Source organism: Schistocerca americana, chromosome 1 (genome assembly GCF_021461395.2).
Source record: "Schistocerca americana isolate TAMUIC-IGC-003095 chromosome 1, iqSchAmer2.1, whole genome shotgun sequence".
Taxonomy (NCBI): Eukaryota; Metazoa; Arthropoda; class Insecta; order Orthoptera; family Acrididae; genus Schistocerca; species Schistocerca americana.
This window is the reverse complement of record NC_060119.1, coordinates 84706436-84722972: the sequence shown is the minus strand read 5'-3', so window position 1 is coordinate 84722972 and position 16537 is coordinate 84706436.

The following is a 16537-nucleotide window of genomic DNA, read 5'->3' as shown; positions in this document are numbered from 1 at the left end:
GTGGTTCGATGAACCCTCTGCCAGGCACTTAAATGTGATTTGCAGTGTACCCATGTAATGTAGATGTACGTGTGAGTGACGTGTTCTGCAATTTGAGCGGGACATTTTCGTTACACGCTATGTAACAAGACATTAACGACTGAGGTGACTGAAGGTATCAGTGTCTTCGTACGTTCCCTTACTGCACATAGGAAGCGGACACCATTAGTGACAGTGCGTGTTGTGTACATAAACGACGATTATGACAATGCCAGGCGGAAAACAGTTATCATGCGATGAAAAAAAAAAAAAAAAGACAACGAGTTGGATCTCTCTAACATCAAATTCGTTGAATGGTTCAAATACAGTGCTTAGTAATTTAGTTAGATTGGGCGCACAATGCGGACTGATTGGAAAATGTGCGCAAAGTAGAAAATTATCTGAGGCATCGAAACGGTTACTTTTGTGGAACTCTTCGCTAATTATTGTTGCCAGTAATTACCAGACGTGCGTGACAAATTTTGTGCCATGACAAATATCTAGAATTCAAGAAACGACTGCAGAGACCTGCTCTAATACCGAAACATGAAAAGCCTAGATTAGAGTTTCCTGAAAAACATATATCATGGACTTCAGAATGGGACGAAGTGATCTTCAGTGATAAGAAAAAATTTAATTTATATTGGCCAGATGTATATCACCATTAATGACACGATCTGAGAACAGAGCAGCAGGTAAAAATAAGAAGAAATTTTGGTGGTGGAAGTGTTACGATTTAGGAGGTTTTCTGCGCTAAAGGTAACTCAGGCATTGCTAAAGACGCAATTTATTAGAATGTATGAAGACCTAGGCGACGAAATTCAAAAGTTTCAACAAGATAATACGTCTGTGCATATTTCTGCTGCAAGCAAAAAGTGGTTAGAAGATAAAGATATCGATGTCTTACCTTGGCCTGAACGTAGTCCGGATTTGAAAAGAATGGAAAACCTTTCGGGAATACTTTCAAGGCATGTTCATCGCAGTGCAAGACAATTTGAGTCCGTATGTGACCTGAAAATAGAGATACTAGAAGAGTGGCCGTCAATTTCACTGCAAGAACTACAGGCCGTAACAAAATCAGTGCCGAATAGAATTTCTGAGATAAGGTTCAACAAAGTACTACCTGTCCAATGCCACAACAGAATAGTGAGGGCCTTTGTACCAGTTTCCATCCAGGAAATGCAAACTCCTTACTTTGTTACTCGGGTTGTGAATGAAACGACGTAATTTCGTCATGATTATTTATATCTTACATTTATCTACTAATTTCACTATAAATTCGACACACGTATGCTTCAGTCCTTGTACTACTACTTTCATAGCAACTTACGTTTGTATTGTATCCGCTACTATGTATAACTTATCTCGAAGTCATTTAAGTTTGTAGATTACTCACGAAACAGACTTGCTTCTGAAAAAGATTCTCATACAACACAGGTTGTTACATAAATATATACCGTAGTGCTAAAAATGGGCGGTGCAGTGGTTTCAGTACTTTGGCGGGCGAGTAGAGATATTCCTTACGACGCCTGTCAGTGTTATTGATGCGTCCCAAAGTCAGAAAGACATTACCAGACGCGCCATTTAGCAAATGGGTGTTTGCGCGCGCCGGACACAACTCTCATTGCCGCCTTTATCGTGTAGGCAGTTAGTCGGCGCGTGTGATCTTTTTTGTACGAGCGCCAGGTATGTCGACTGGAGTGGCACAATCGACCCGTCTGAACGATGTTGCTTTGATAAAAGGCATTTGTCCTCTCTGCTGGCGGCCGGTTAATGATGTCAGTGGTCTGTTTACCTCGGACAGCTCAGTAGCGCCAGAGGCACTTTGGCGCACGTCACAAAGAAATGTCGCAGTACCCAGTCGGATGTCGACCCGCCGCCCTGGTAGCGCGCAGAATGGTACTTTTTATTGCTGACTACCATCCAATCAACTGCTTTGATACTGCTCGTCATTTTTTTTCATGCCATGTTTGTATCACTAATCCTGTGATCAATGGCTTACAATTTCTTGCAGAATTTGTGTGACGCAGACGATAACTGTTCCCCCAATTACTCTTTTGTTAACGTGTGCTCGGTCTATGGACGCTTTCAACAGCTGCAGGAACACAATTTGGTGCTTTAACATACAACATCAAAGAAACTGTAATTCTTTTTTTCAAGGCTGCAACTTGTAAGGTGTCTCTGACGTGAATAAGCAGAGGTTGGACTTAAATCTATATTCTCCTTTCTAAAAAAAAGAAAAAGCTTTTTTATTGTTGGATGTCCTCTTTACTTCTTCCATGAGCAGACGTTTTGATGCCCAAAATAGAGCATGTACTGCTTTTAATGTCTCATTCTCTAATTTAAGTTCCTCGGCATTACGTAACATACTGAAGCACCAAAGAAACTGGCGTAGGCATGTGTGTTCAAATACAGATTTATGTAAACAGGCAGAATAGTTGTTAGAGCGGCTACTGCTGCTACAACGGCCGGTTAACACAATTTGAGTGAGTTTGAACGTGCTGTTATAGTTGGCGCAAGAGGTATCGGACACAGCATCTCCGAGTTAGTGATGAAGTTCCGTTTTTCCCGTACGACCATCTCATGAGTGTACCGTGAATATCAGGAATCCAGTAAAACATCAAATTTCCGACATCGCTGCGACCGGAAAAAGATCCTGCAGCAACGGGACCAACGACGACTGAAGAGAATCGTTCAACATGACAGAAGTGCAATCCTTCCCTAAATTGCTGCAGGTTTCAATGCTGGGCCATCAACAAGTGTCAGCGTGCGAACCATTCAACGAAACATCATCGATTTCGGAGCCGAAGGCCCACTCGTGTAGCCTCGATGACTGCGTGACACAAAGCTTTACACCTCGCATCCGTGCGTCAACACCGACATTGGACTGTTGATGACTGGGACATGTTGCCTAGTTGGACGAATCTCGTTTCAAATTGTATAGAGCGGATGACCATGTACGGGTATGGAGACAGTCTCATGAATCCACAGACCGTGCATGTCAGCGGTGGACTCTTCAAGCTGGTGGACGCCCTGTAATGGTGGGGGTATTTGCAGTTGGAGTGATATGGGAGCTCTGATATATCTAGATACGACTCTGACAGGTGACAAGTACATAAGCGTCCTGTCTGATCACCTGCATCCATTCATGTCCATTGTGCATTCCGACGGACATGGGCAATTCCGGCAGGACAATGCAACATCCCACACGTCCAGTATTGCTACGGAGTGACTCCAGGAACCCTCTTCTGAGTTTAAACACTTCCGTTGTCCACCAAACTCAGCAGACATGAACGTTATTGAGCATATCTGGGATGTCTTACAATGTGCTATTCAGAAGAAGTCTCCACCCCGTCGTACTCTTACGGATTTATTAACAGCCCTGAAGGATTCATGCTGTCAGTTCCCTCCAGCACCACTTCAGACATTAGTCGTGTCCATGCTACGTCATGTTGCGGCACTTCTGCGTGTTCGCGAAGGCCCTGCACAATATTTGGCAGATGTACCAGTTTCTTTGGCTCTTCAGTTTATAGTCAATTATACTTCATTAACTACAGTTTACTTCTGTAGTTTTCATTTTAAAGTCTTTTCAATCCGCTGCAGTTATCGTTCAAATGGTCTACCAAGCATTTTGATGCCTCTGACAGATTTACAAAGTTATCGGCGAACCACGAAGCTGTATTTCTCCTCCTTGAATTTCAATTGCCTTTCCAAATTTCTCCTTGGTTTCCTTCATAGCTTATCCAATCACAGATTGAATAACGTCGACGAAAGGTTAAAACCCTGTCTCACTCCTTTCACAGACCCTGCTTGTCTTTCATGTCTTTCGATTATTGTGGTTTCACTCTAGTGTCTGCACAAGTTGTTGTGTCGGCTACTGTGGGAGTAAGCATCGACACAAACGAGGCAGGAGAGAAGTTGCGATGGCTGGTGGCAGGAATTCAAATTGATCTGTACGTATACTTTCAAATTAATGGGACACTTTATACAGGGTGTTACAAAAAGGTACGGCCAAACTTTCAGGAAACATTCCTCACACACAAAGAAAGAAAATATGTTATGTGGACATGTGTCCGGACACGCTTACTTTCCATGTTAGAACTCATTTTATTACTTCTCTTCAAATCACATTAATCATGGAATGGAAACACACAGCAACAGAACGTACCAGCGTGACTTCAAACACTTTGTTACAGGAAATGTTCAAAATGTCCTCCGTTAGCGAGGATACATGCATCCACCCTCCGTCGCATGGAATCCCTGATCCGCTGATGCAGCCCTGGAGAATGGCGTATTGTATCACAGCCGTCCACAATACGAGCACGAAGAGTCTCTACATGTGGTACCGGGGTTGCGTAGACAAGAGCTTTCAAATGCCCCCATAAATGAAAGTCAAGAGGGTTGAGGTCAGGAGAGCGTGGAGGCTATGGAATTGGTCCGCCTCTACCAATCTATCGGTCACCGAATCTGTTGTTGAGAAGCGTACGAACACTTCGACGGAAATGTGCAGGAGCTCCATCGTGCATGAACCACATGTTGTGTCGCACTTGTAAAGGCACATGTTCTAGCAGCACAGGTAGAGTATCATGTATGAAATCATGATAACGTGCTCCATTGAGCGTAGGTGGAAAAACAAACTAAAATGAGCTTTAACGTGGAAATTAAGCGTTTCCGGACACATGTCCACATAACATCATTTCTTTATTTGTGTGTGAGGAATGTTTCCTGAAAGTTTGGCCGATCCTTTTTGTAACACCCTGTATATAAAAAGGAAAGAAACATAACTCCTCGTTGAAACTTCCTGACAGGTTAAAACTGTGTGTCGGACCGAGAGTCGAACTCGGGACCTTTACCTTTCGCGGGCAAGTGCTCTACCAACTGAGCTACCCAAGCACGACTCACGCTCCGTCCCCACAGCCAGTACCTCGTCTCCTGCCAAGAAGTTTCATGTCAGCAAACACCGCTGCAGAGTGAAAATCTCATTCTGGATACCTTCTCGTTATGAGGTGACTTCATGTGCTTTCTGTGCCTCCTAAACGGAATTGCTATTACCACTCGCAGAACGCAGGCTATGTATCGTCTTCCTACTGATGCTCTCGAAGTCTAATACAAAACTGCCCCGAACAGAGATGAGCGGCTGGTTACGTTGACAGGAGGCGCTGAATCCTGTCTTCCTGGAGGTGTGGCGCTGCGCAGTCTTTCCATTCGCGCAGGTTTGCGCCTTTTTCATGTCGGATCGCGGCGCTGCGCTTGTCGGTATGCGGTCTATACTTTACGACTACACGCAAGTCGTAGATGGCTATTTTCTTCCTCAATTTTATCCCAGAATCTCGAAAAGTGTATTACAACCGGCAATGTTAAAAGTTTTTTTCCCCAGATGCTATACTTGTAATAAACGTATCTTTATCATCCAATCTGACCCCCGACATAGAAGTGGGACGTAGTGTAAGTACTGCCTAACGTGTTCCTACATTTGTTCTGAAACCAAATTTTTCTTCCAACGTGTACAGGTATTTTCGATTAATGAGAAGAGACGATGATGAAGATGTTTGGTTTGTGGGGTACTCAACTGCACGGCCGTCAGCGCCCGTAGAAAGTCCCATTCTTTACTTAGTGCAATTTTTTTTTCACACTCCAATCTAGTCACTGTAGAGAAGATATAAGTAGTAGTGCAAATACAGAAGTGAACCTTCTGGTTTACGCTGGTGTTGGTGAGATAGAGCTTAAGCAATGCACAAAAGATACAACAGTGTCATCTGACAGTAAGGTAATGGAGATGGTTACAATCTCCAACGATGCCCGTGATGTTTGTGTACCTTGTACAGGGTGGTCAGAAACAATCTGAAAAGCTTATAAGGATGTTGCAGGGTAGGTTGCGCTGAGAAGTAATTGTTAGGAAAAAATTCGGTACGATGCGCTGTTTCCGAGTTGATTAGCAATGAAATTAGCCAATCAGACGATTGCGTGCCCTAATTTAAACGGACCGCCGGGTACAGTTAGTGTCAGTTATAGCGTAGATAGCTCACGAGACTGCTCAGACTTTGGCTCGGTTTCCAGCTTTACTACCGTCCCATGTCGAATTTTTGTATCGCACTCTCGATCGGTTTTAGGAAACGAAACTAAGAAAATATTTGGCGACACGCTCTCTGGCCGTCCGCTTTAATTTGACAGCACATTATTTCTCAATACAACGTACCCTGCAACACCCTTACAACCTTTTCAAGATGTTTCTGAGTATCCAGTAAAAGATGATTCCAAAAGTTTCAAGAGCCGTTCAATACTTCGTAATTATATTTTCACCCAACTCAAATGTGCGAAGGTCCTCACTTAAAGATGTATATTCTCTTTTCATAGCTACATTACTTACAGAGATATTGTAATCAACTACGTTTTTCCCAATGGTATTATAGTTGTTTCTGCTACTAGTATCGTATTTCCAAAGGAGACGAATTCAGCGGTGTTTCACTCTTCAACGCTCTATTATCAGTTTCATCATAATTACAAAATGTGGAACTTAGCATTCATCTGTTTGAACATGAAACTTCTTGCTGTCTTATGGGGACGTTCGTGATTTAATAACCAAGTATGGGAATCCTTGACTTCCAATAAGTAGGAATGACACTGTTGGACCACCACAAAACCGGTATAAAAGGGATACAGAGGAACTTTAGCTTGGAGGGGCTTCACCTCTAAACTAAAAAAAAAAAAAACTTTAGCTTTCCCCCTGTCTGCGTCGTTAACTTCGATTATTAATAAACTAAAGGGAAAGAAACAATTGCAAATACGTTGTAGAATGTGGTTCAACTTCCCGTAGTGGCCGGTCTTGGTACTTGTCTTCTCTTTCCTGACGTGATGGAATCCAGAAAGAGTTGATCAGAGTTCCATATCGTTTCATCCCCGACACCTCCTTCCTCGTCCTTGTCAGACGAACGTTGCTGCCTGTCCGTATTCCTGCAGTGTTACGAACTGATAGTAGTTCATTCGTTTCAATATAGAATATATACAAACATTTTTTGTAATGGACGTAGTGCTCACACAATTTAGTGAAATAGGAGCCGTGCTTCCTCCTTATAATTTTGTCCTGTGTCAAGTCGGAGATACATATTCGGATATAACTTTGGAATAGCGTATACGAGAGGCGTTTGAAAAGTCCGTGCAAAGTCCGAGAGATGGCACCACCGGCGCCTATCGAGATCATGTTTAGTCAGTAGCATCTTTGGAAAGAACGCACACCACGTTTCAGCCATATTGGTCTATTTCTAGTGAATCAAGGAAGTCGAGTGATTGTCAAAAACTGGACTAAAAAAATTTCGTGTGTTGATTAAACGTCAGGAGACTAAAGAGAAGGTTGATAAACATTATGGTGACTCTGCACCTTCCATTAGAACAGTTTAGAAGCGGTTTCAAAATTTTCGGAGTGGCCATATGGGTACAAGTGTTGCTGAACGTTCTGGATGCCCTGTGGAGGTTACGACTACAGAAATCATTGATAAAATCCATGATATGGTGATGGATGACAGAAGAGTTAAGGTGTGTGAGATTGCTAGTGCTGTGGGCATCTTGAATTAACGGCTACATAATATTTTGCATACAAATTTGGACATAGAAAGCTATCCGCAAGATGGGTTCCGCGATTGCTCTCGCTTGACCAGAAACGGAATTGTGTGAAGTGTTGCAACGATGGTTTGCAGCTGTTCAGGAAGAACCCGCAAGACTTTAAGCGTCATCACTGTGGATGAAACATGGATACATTACCCTACTCCTGAGACCAAACAACAATCTAAACAAAAGATTACCAAAGGAGTATCTGCACCAAATAAGGCGAAGACCATTCCTTCGGCCGGAAAAGTTATGGAGACTGTCTTTTGGGATTCGACTATCTGGAAAAGGGTAAAACTATTACAGGTGAATATTATTCAACGTTTGAAAACCGAGCTGCAAGAAAAACGCCGGCGATTCTACCGCAAAAAGGTCCTTTCCCATCACAACAATGCACCAGCACGCACCTCAGCAAAATTAATGGAAATAGGATTCCATTTCGTTTCACATCCCCCCTACTCTCCAGACTTGGTTCCCTCGGACGACTATTTGTTCCCCAATTTGAAGAATTGGCTGGCGGGACAAAGATTTTATTCAAACGAGATGATTGCAGCAACTAATAGCTATTTTGCAGACTTGGAAAATTTCTATTATTCGGAAGGGATCAACAAATTAGAACAGCGTTGGACGAAGTGTATAAGTCTAAAAGGAGACTATGTCGAAAAATAAATAAAAGGTTTACCCAAGACACGTAAGTAGTTTTTATTTTTGCACGGAATTTTCAAATGCCCCTCGCAAGTGACGCAATTCGACGTTTTGTTTCTAACGGTCTGAAGAGATAGCAATTTCCTGCACGATTTAGACCACCCAGATTTACTTATAAGACGAATTAACCGTTTGAGACTAAGCGCAACGCAACATACTGCTTAAGATTGGCATGGAAAATCCAGTAACCTTGATTGCAGAAGGAAAGACCGCCGACGCATTCCAATCAAATTTGTTTCGGTACGTATTTGAGGTGATAGAAATGAAACAGGCCGTATAAATTTAGGGGTATGGAAGTAAATGACAGAGTCGGGTTACCTTGCAGTTGATGTGAGAATTGTAGATTACCTGTGGAAAGATCAAACGCGAGACAAATGATACTTCTACGAACTCGTTGCTACAGCGATGGCCAATCGGCGTTAAATTCTGAATGGGGCCGCCTGTTACGTAGTCCATCTCAGTATAGTCAGTTCCGTGGAACAGAACAGAAGGTGCACCTCGGCACGAAAATTGCAGAGAAGAGACCTGTAGCCCAACGTTCAAGAAGACCTTCCGTATTTGATGAAATCATTTAAACGCATTACTCCACAGGTGTGCTCGAGAACTTGCAAATGTGGTTAACTGTGATCATTCCACCATCGAGTGACATTAGCATTAAGTGGGAAAGGTTCAAAATTAGGGTATGTGAGTAGTGCATGCTCTAAGCAAAAAGCACAAAAATCGTATGTGCATCTCTGCCTGCTCTTAATCAATTGGCTCCAGAACAACACTGATCATTCCTATGCTGTATCGTTACTAACGACCAGAAATGGTGTCTTTATGCTGGGAAAACAAAGGAATGGTTGAGTACAAACAAAGCAGCGACTCCCCATACAAGACCTGCGTGCACCCACAAAAGATAACGTTACGCAGCTGGTAGAACACGGACGGTGTGATGTACCGCAAATTGCATCCCCGAGGCGTAACCACCACTGCTGACATTTATCGTCAACAACCGAGGCGACTTGCAGACACAGTACTGGAACAACGACCAGAAAGACTGCGCGCAGTGGTTCCATTCTGCTAGACTGACATAAACCCTACACAGAGGATGGGTTGCGAAGTCATTTCGCACACATCGTACTCACCTAATCTTGCGCCCTCAGATTTTCACCTCCTTCGTTCTCTATCGAACAACGAACAAGGAACTTCCTTTCCGAATGAAAATACGCTTCGAACACGGCTCAGCGATTTCTTCGCCTCAAAGCCACGTGATTTCTACAATCACGGAATCGAGAAGTTAGCCCAGCGTTCACAAACTGTTTTGAATAGTGAAGGAGAATATATCATTGATAACTTAAGTCTTTATTTATGTATCTTACGGAAAAGCGTTACAAACTTTTGCACCAACCTAATAACATGTTAACGGGCTTCCGATCGAAGCAACCACCGCGTAAATTTAATACAGTGAGGATTTTACAGCTTAGGGTCATATGTAAGTAACAGACTAAAGACAATATTTGTTTTAACAGACGCGTTTCGCCTTGATTTATTTAGCCATCATCGGAGGCTGGCTTTTTATGTCAGTATGTCTTTACATGTAGTCTTGCTGCACTGCTGGTGAAGCTGTTACTCCGCCTATAGCCTTGTGAGATACTTCCAGGTGTATGATGAAGAATCGAGCTTATTGCAGTGTGTCAAATAAGTGGATACAATAGAATGTTGTTTGCTGTGACACTGAGGAACTTGTCCATAAGTGATGTACATAAAGTCCCATGTCACACATACTTTGAATATAACATTAACCAGAATGAATACCTGAGAACTTCATCGTAGTGAATCAGTTAAAGACAGCTACAATGAACTTTCTTTTCGTGAAAGACAATGAAGATCTAATACACAGAAACAAACTGTCTGATGTTGTGTGTAGCTGCCCAGAACCAATAATAAGCATGGGCGTTTCAAAGTCTTTGAATCAAACATCTAGAAGCGCTAGATCGTATCAAACAACTTTTATTAGATACAAAATGTTCGATGAGGCTTCTCCGTGACGCTTGACGTTCTTTTGTATAGTTTCTGCCCCTGAATGGCAGTATGGCATACTTGAGTATGTAGTGTGTGTTTTCTGTAATCCAATCATTTGCTCCGCGTGAAAGGGACAGGCAGGGCAAATTACAGTTTCTGATTTGCTTCTAAAATATCTCTCCCCTCTTAGATACTCATTTTAACATTTTCTTGTTGAAAATTGTTGAAAATTATATCAGTTTACAAGGGTAGGCACCAACGCAGCGCATATGGTTAGAAGACCTTGCTAGTTCGGTGACGTCTTGTCGACCAAGGGGAGGCGAATAATATAGGATGAATAGCATTGTCGGAAAGTCTCCAACGAAAGTTTTTCACCATGTCATCACTAAAAACGCCAATTTTTTGTGTAAGTGCTTTCAAAAACTTTACATATATCTTTCCTTCTCTTACACATATACCTTTCGTGTTGCCCCTCCGTTTCACTGCTAGATTGTACGCGTTGACTGCAAGTTTCTCTCTGATGTATCGCCAATTGCTATCGAAGCCGCTGTTCTTACTATAGGTTGATCTAGGAAATTCTGATTCATAACCGCTATGGGAAGGGGACTGTTCAGTCCACCAGAACTTCGATCATGAGATTTGTTATCAGAGTGCGGCTGGAAGTTTCTCTCAGGAACAGTAAATTTTTAGTGGGTTTTGACAATACCCAAAACCCAAGTTACTGAAATACTGAAAAATAGAACATATAGTAAATTTTCTATGTTTATATTGAGCACCGAACGTATGGGCACATGTCACGTCTCCGTTCTGACGCCATTTGTAATTTTTTGTTTACTGTATTTTAATTCACCTCCCTCTATAAATTTAATTACAGTCAGTCATATTTATTCAGAGGAGATTATGAAGAGTAATTTGTACCTTTATAAGTATAGCAACGCAAGGAATATTTATACCGAAGCCAAGAAAAGTGAAAATTGCTGCGATCGTGTCAAAAGAAGAAGCAGTTGGAAACAATATCCTGTTTCCATGCAGAACAACAACTATCGCAGTCCAAGTTTCGGCTATGCCACAGTGGAAAGAAACGGTTAGGCGACGATTATCACTAATGACTCTAAACGAAAGACTGCTGTAACGATCGTTTCAGAGTTGACGCACTAATCACGCAGTATCTTTCGGAACTGTGTTTTTAATATTAAAGCTCACAACTAGAGTTTGGATATTACGATGTGTAGGCTAACAACTTCGGAAATGCTATAAAAAACGAACTGTCTAAATCAGCCATATATGAAGATATCAGGAACTGCACAGATATTTTTTAATTTATTATTTGTTTCTCTGCTTCGCTGCGCAAGGGCAGGGGGTGGCCAGTGAAGGGTAACGTATTCAGTGAGACATATTTAACGCATATAGAAAAATGATTTGAATCACTGAAAAGAGTTCATTAAAACTTTAAAACAGCAATGAATACGTTGACGTTAGTTTCAGAGATAAAATTGATGCTTTTATGATGAGGAAGTTAGTATTAGGTGATGAGGATTTTTTACTAGAGTGTTTCGGAAACGATGTTGGCTGGAAGAGTAGGGGAAGAGTACCTCAGATCTAGATTTCGAAAAGAGAAGGCGAGTTCTGATGAGGAGAGGACCTGGAATGATGCGTTGGCCTCAGGATGGAATTCGCGGTCAAGTAGAGAGAGGAAGGAGCTTACAGTTACGTTGGCAGAGTGCGTGGAGAATGTGCAGGTATTAGGAGGCGTGGTGTTCTACTGCGAGGACGGCGTACAACAGCTGACAGTCAAGGATGCAAGAACTGTGTGGTTGATGCCAGGTTTTGAGGCAAGTGTAGGAAATCCGAAGATTTATCTTACTTCATCACCATGTTCTGTACCTCCATGGATAGGCTATAATAATAATAATGGCTCTGAGCACTATGGGACTTAACATCTGAGGTCATCAGTCTCCTAGAACTTAGAACTACTTAAACCTAACTAACCTAAGGAGATCACACACATCCATGCCCGAGGCAGGATTCGAACCTGCGACCGTAGCGCTCGCGCGGTTCCAGACTGAAGCGCCTAGAACCACTCGGCCACCCTGGCTGGCAATAATAATAATAATAATAATAATAACACATTCATGTGACAAAAGTCATGGGGTAGCGCCTACTATCATGTCGAACATTCTTTTGTGCTGCACAGTGCAGCAGACGATGTGGCATGGACTCAACAAGTTGGAGGTCCTCTGCAGAAATAGTGAGGCGTGCTGCTTATATTGTCATCTATAACTGCGAAAGGGTTGACTGTGCAGGATGTTGTGCATCAACTGACTTCTCGATTGTGTCTCATAAATGTTCGATGGGATTCATATCGGGCGGTCGTCTGAGTGCCCAGATAATTCGCACGAATTGTTCAGAATGTTGTTTGGGAACATGATATCCATGGGTGGCTGCAAATGGTCTCCCAGTGCCCGAACATAATCATTTCCAGTCAATGATCGGCGTAGTTGGCCCGGAGGACACAATCCATTCCCTGTAAGCACAGCCACACCAGTATGGACCCGCTATCACTGTGCACAGTGCCTTGTTGACGACCCGTGTCCGTCACTTCATGGAGTCTGCGCTACACTCAAAATCTAGCATCAGCTGTTACCAACTGAAATCGGGACTCATCTGACCAGTTCACGGTTATCCAGTCGTCTAGGGTCCATACGATATGGTCACCACCCGAGTAGAGAACCTGCGGGCGATGCCATGGTATTAGCAGAGGCACTCGCTTCGACGGTCTGCCCATTAACGCCAAACTTCGCAGCACTGTCCTAACGGATACGTACGTACGCATGTGCGTCCCACATTGATTTCTGTGGTTGTTTCAGGCAGTGTTGCTTGTCTGTTAGTACTGAGTTTTGCAAGCAATCGCCGCAATTGCCGCTGGTTAAGTGAAGGCCGTCGGCCACCTCGTTGTCCGTGGTGAGAGGTAGCACCCGAACTGTGGTATTCTCGAAGCACTATCGACGCTGCAGATCTCGGAATAGTGAATTCCCTAACGATTTCAGAAATGGAATGTCCCCTGGGTCTAACTCCAGTTATCATTCCACAATCAAACTCGGTTAGTTCATGTCATGCGACCAAAATCATGTCGGAAATGGATCACCTGATTGCAAATGAAGGCTCTGCCTTTACACTATCCTTTTATACCTTGTGCAAGCGACACTACAGCCGTCTGTGGATGTGCATATCGCTATCCCATGACTCAGTGTAGGTTTGTATGGGAGACGTTACAGAGAGCACTTAAAGTCTTGATGAAGAGCTTATGTCCGGAAATGTACACCTTGGATATGAAATAATACGGTAAGCACGAGAGAAGAGAGCGACGTCGTCAGTGCTTGTTGTAATTATGGCACCATGAGGATGAGGTACCGAATATATTGCTTCCCCCTACTTATACCTCCCGAGGAGATCACGAATGTAAAATTAGAGAGATTCGAGCGCGCACGGAGGCTTTCCGGCAGTCGTTCTTCCCGCGAACCATACGCGACTGGAACAGGAAAGGGAGGTAATTACAGTGGCACGTAAAGTGCCCTGCGCCACACACCGTTGGGTGGCTTGCGGAGTATAAATGTAGATGTAGATGTAGACCAGACACTGAAGCGCCACAGAAACTGGTTCAGGCATGCGTATTCAAATACAGAGCTAAGTAAACAAGCGCAATACGGCACTGAGGTCAGCAACGCCTGTATAAGACAGTTGTTAGATCGATTACCACTGCTACAATGGCAGGTTATGAAGATTTAAATGGTGTTATAATCGGTGCACTAGCGATGGGGCAGAGCATCTCCGACGTAGCGATGAAGCAGCGATTTTGCCTACGACCATTTCACGACTGTTCCGTGAATATCAGGAATCCGACAAAACATCAAATCTCCGATATCGCTGCGGCGAGATAAAGATCGTGCAAGAACGGGACCAACGACTGAAGAGAACCATTCAACGTGACAGAAGTTCAACCATTCTGCAAATTACTGCAGATTTCAATGCTGGGCCATCAGCAAGTGTCAGCGTGCGAACCATTCAACGAAACGTCATCGATATGGGCTTTCAGAGCCGAAGCCCTCTCGTGTACCCTTCATGACTGCACGACACAGAGCTTTACGCCTCGCCTGGGCCCGGTCAACACCGAAATTCGACTGTTGATGACTGGAAACATGTTGCGTAGTCGCAGTAGTCTCTTTTCAAATTGTATCGAGCAGATGGACGTGTACGGGTGTGGAGGCACCCCATGATTCCATGGACCCTGCATGTCAGCAGGGGACTGTTCAAGCTGGCGGAGGCTCCGTTAGGGGGTGGGGCATGCGCAGTTGGAGTGTTACGGGACCTCTGATACGTCTAAATACGAATACGATAGGTGACACGTACGTAAGCATACTGTCAGATCACCTGCATCCATTCATGCCGATTGTGCATTTCTACGGACTTGAGCAATTCCAGCAAGCGACACAACACGTCCAGAATTGCTACCGAGTTGCTCCAGGAACTTTCTTCTGAGTTTAAACACTTCCTCTGGCCACCAAACTCTGCAGACATTAACATTATTGAGCATATCTGTTCAGGAGATCACCACCCCCTCGTACTATACGGATTTATGGACAGCCTTGCAGGTTTCATGGTGTCAATTCCCTCCAGCACTACTTCAGACATTAGTCGAGTCCATGCCACGTTGTGTTGCGGCATTACTGCGTGCTCGTAGGGCCCTACACAATATTAGGTAGGTGTACCAGTTTGTTTGGCTCCTCTGTGTATAAGATTTTCGTCCGACGACAACAACGGCTGCAAGAAACAGCAACGTTTGCTGCTAGCTGGATTTATTGTGGTTCTCCTCGCACTTTGAAAAGGACGTCCTTCGTCACATAAAAGACAGCCAGAAGCCGAGCACTCTAAACACTGTCCATGCCATGGGCTCCTGTGGAGCACATGGGTCACACTTCATTGTCTCCGCTGTGTGCGTACCTTGAAGCAGGAGGTTTGGAGGATTATTCAAACGTGTTTTATATCAAAACATTTCATTTACAGACGTGGGTTTCTTATCGAAACTTTATCTACTAAGTCCCGCCGACAACATCTAGAAGCATGTGATAGGAACAGCCTGTAGATCACTACAGCACGGTGACTGTTGTGCTTCCTTGGGGAAAGCCAGATACAACTTTATTTTGCTACATTATTTCCCATCAATTACTGCGCACTGTAACATTTTGCCAGGAAATCACGAATCCAGTCGTGTAGCTGAGACGACTGCGTACTGTATTAAAAGCTTCCTGGCAATGTGCAAAGGTCGGACAAAATTACGCAAGCGCCAAAAGTACAACACGTACCATGCCTAATAGAAAACCCGTTGGCTTTCGGAACAGCTTCTAGTCGTGTGGGAGTGGATAAATACAGGTCTTGATTGGTTTTGAAGTGAATCCTACACCACTGTTCCTGCAAAACTGACCGAGCGAGGAGGCGCAGTGGTTAGCACACTGGCGTTCGGGACGACGTGGGTTCAGTCCCGCGCCCGGCCATCCTGATTTAGGTTTCCCATGATTTTCCCAAATCGATAGAGGCAAATGCCATGATGGTTCCTTTGGAAGGGCACGGACGACTTCTTTCCGTAATCCGATGATGCCGATGACCTCGCTGGTCTCCTCCCTCAAAACAAAATTGTTGCAAAAAGAAAAAAAATTGTTCAAATGGCTCTGAGCACTATGGAACTTAACATCTGAGGTCATCAGTTCCCTAGAACGTAGAACTACTTAAACCTAACGGACCTAAGGACATCACACACATCCATGCCCCAGGCAGGATTCGAACCTGCGACCGTAGCAGTCGCGCGGTTCCAGACTGTAGCGCCTAGAACCGCTCGGCCACATCCGCCGTCTAATTGTAGGAAGTTCGTATAAGGGTGATGGAGGTGGACGGGGATCATGCAATCACACTCCGTAGCCGAGGTCGCTAATGTATGATTCTGCCGTTCGACTCAGGGGAAGTGGGTGGAGGGTGAGGAGGAGGGGGGAGAGGAGGAGGGTGGGAGGGGTGAAGGTGGTTGAAATTTTCATTGCTAGTATTTGGCCGACAAGCGGGAAACAGGACGCAGCGTAAAGTTCCTAATCACCAACCTATACGCCACGTCCTGGATTAAATTCCATATCTCTCTGCAGTGTCTAGTGAAATGAGGACATGTGAC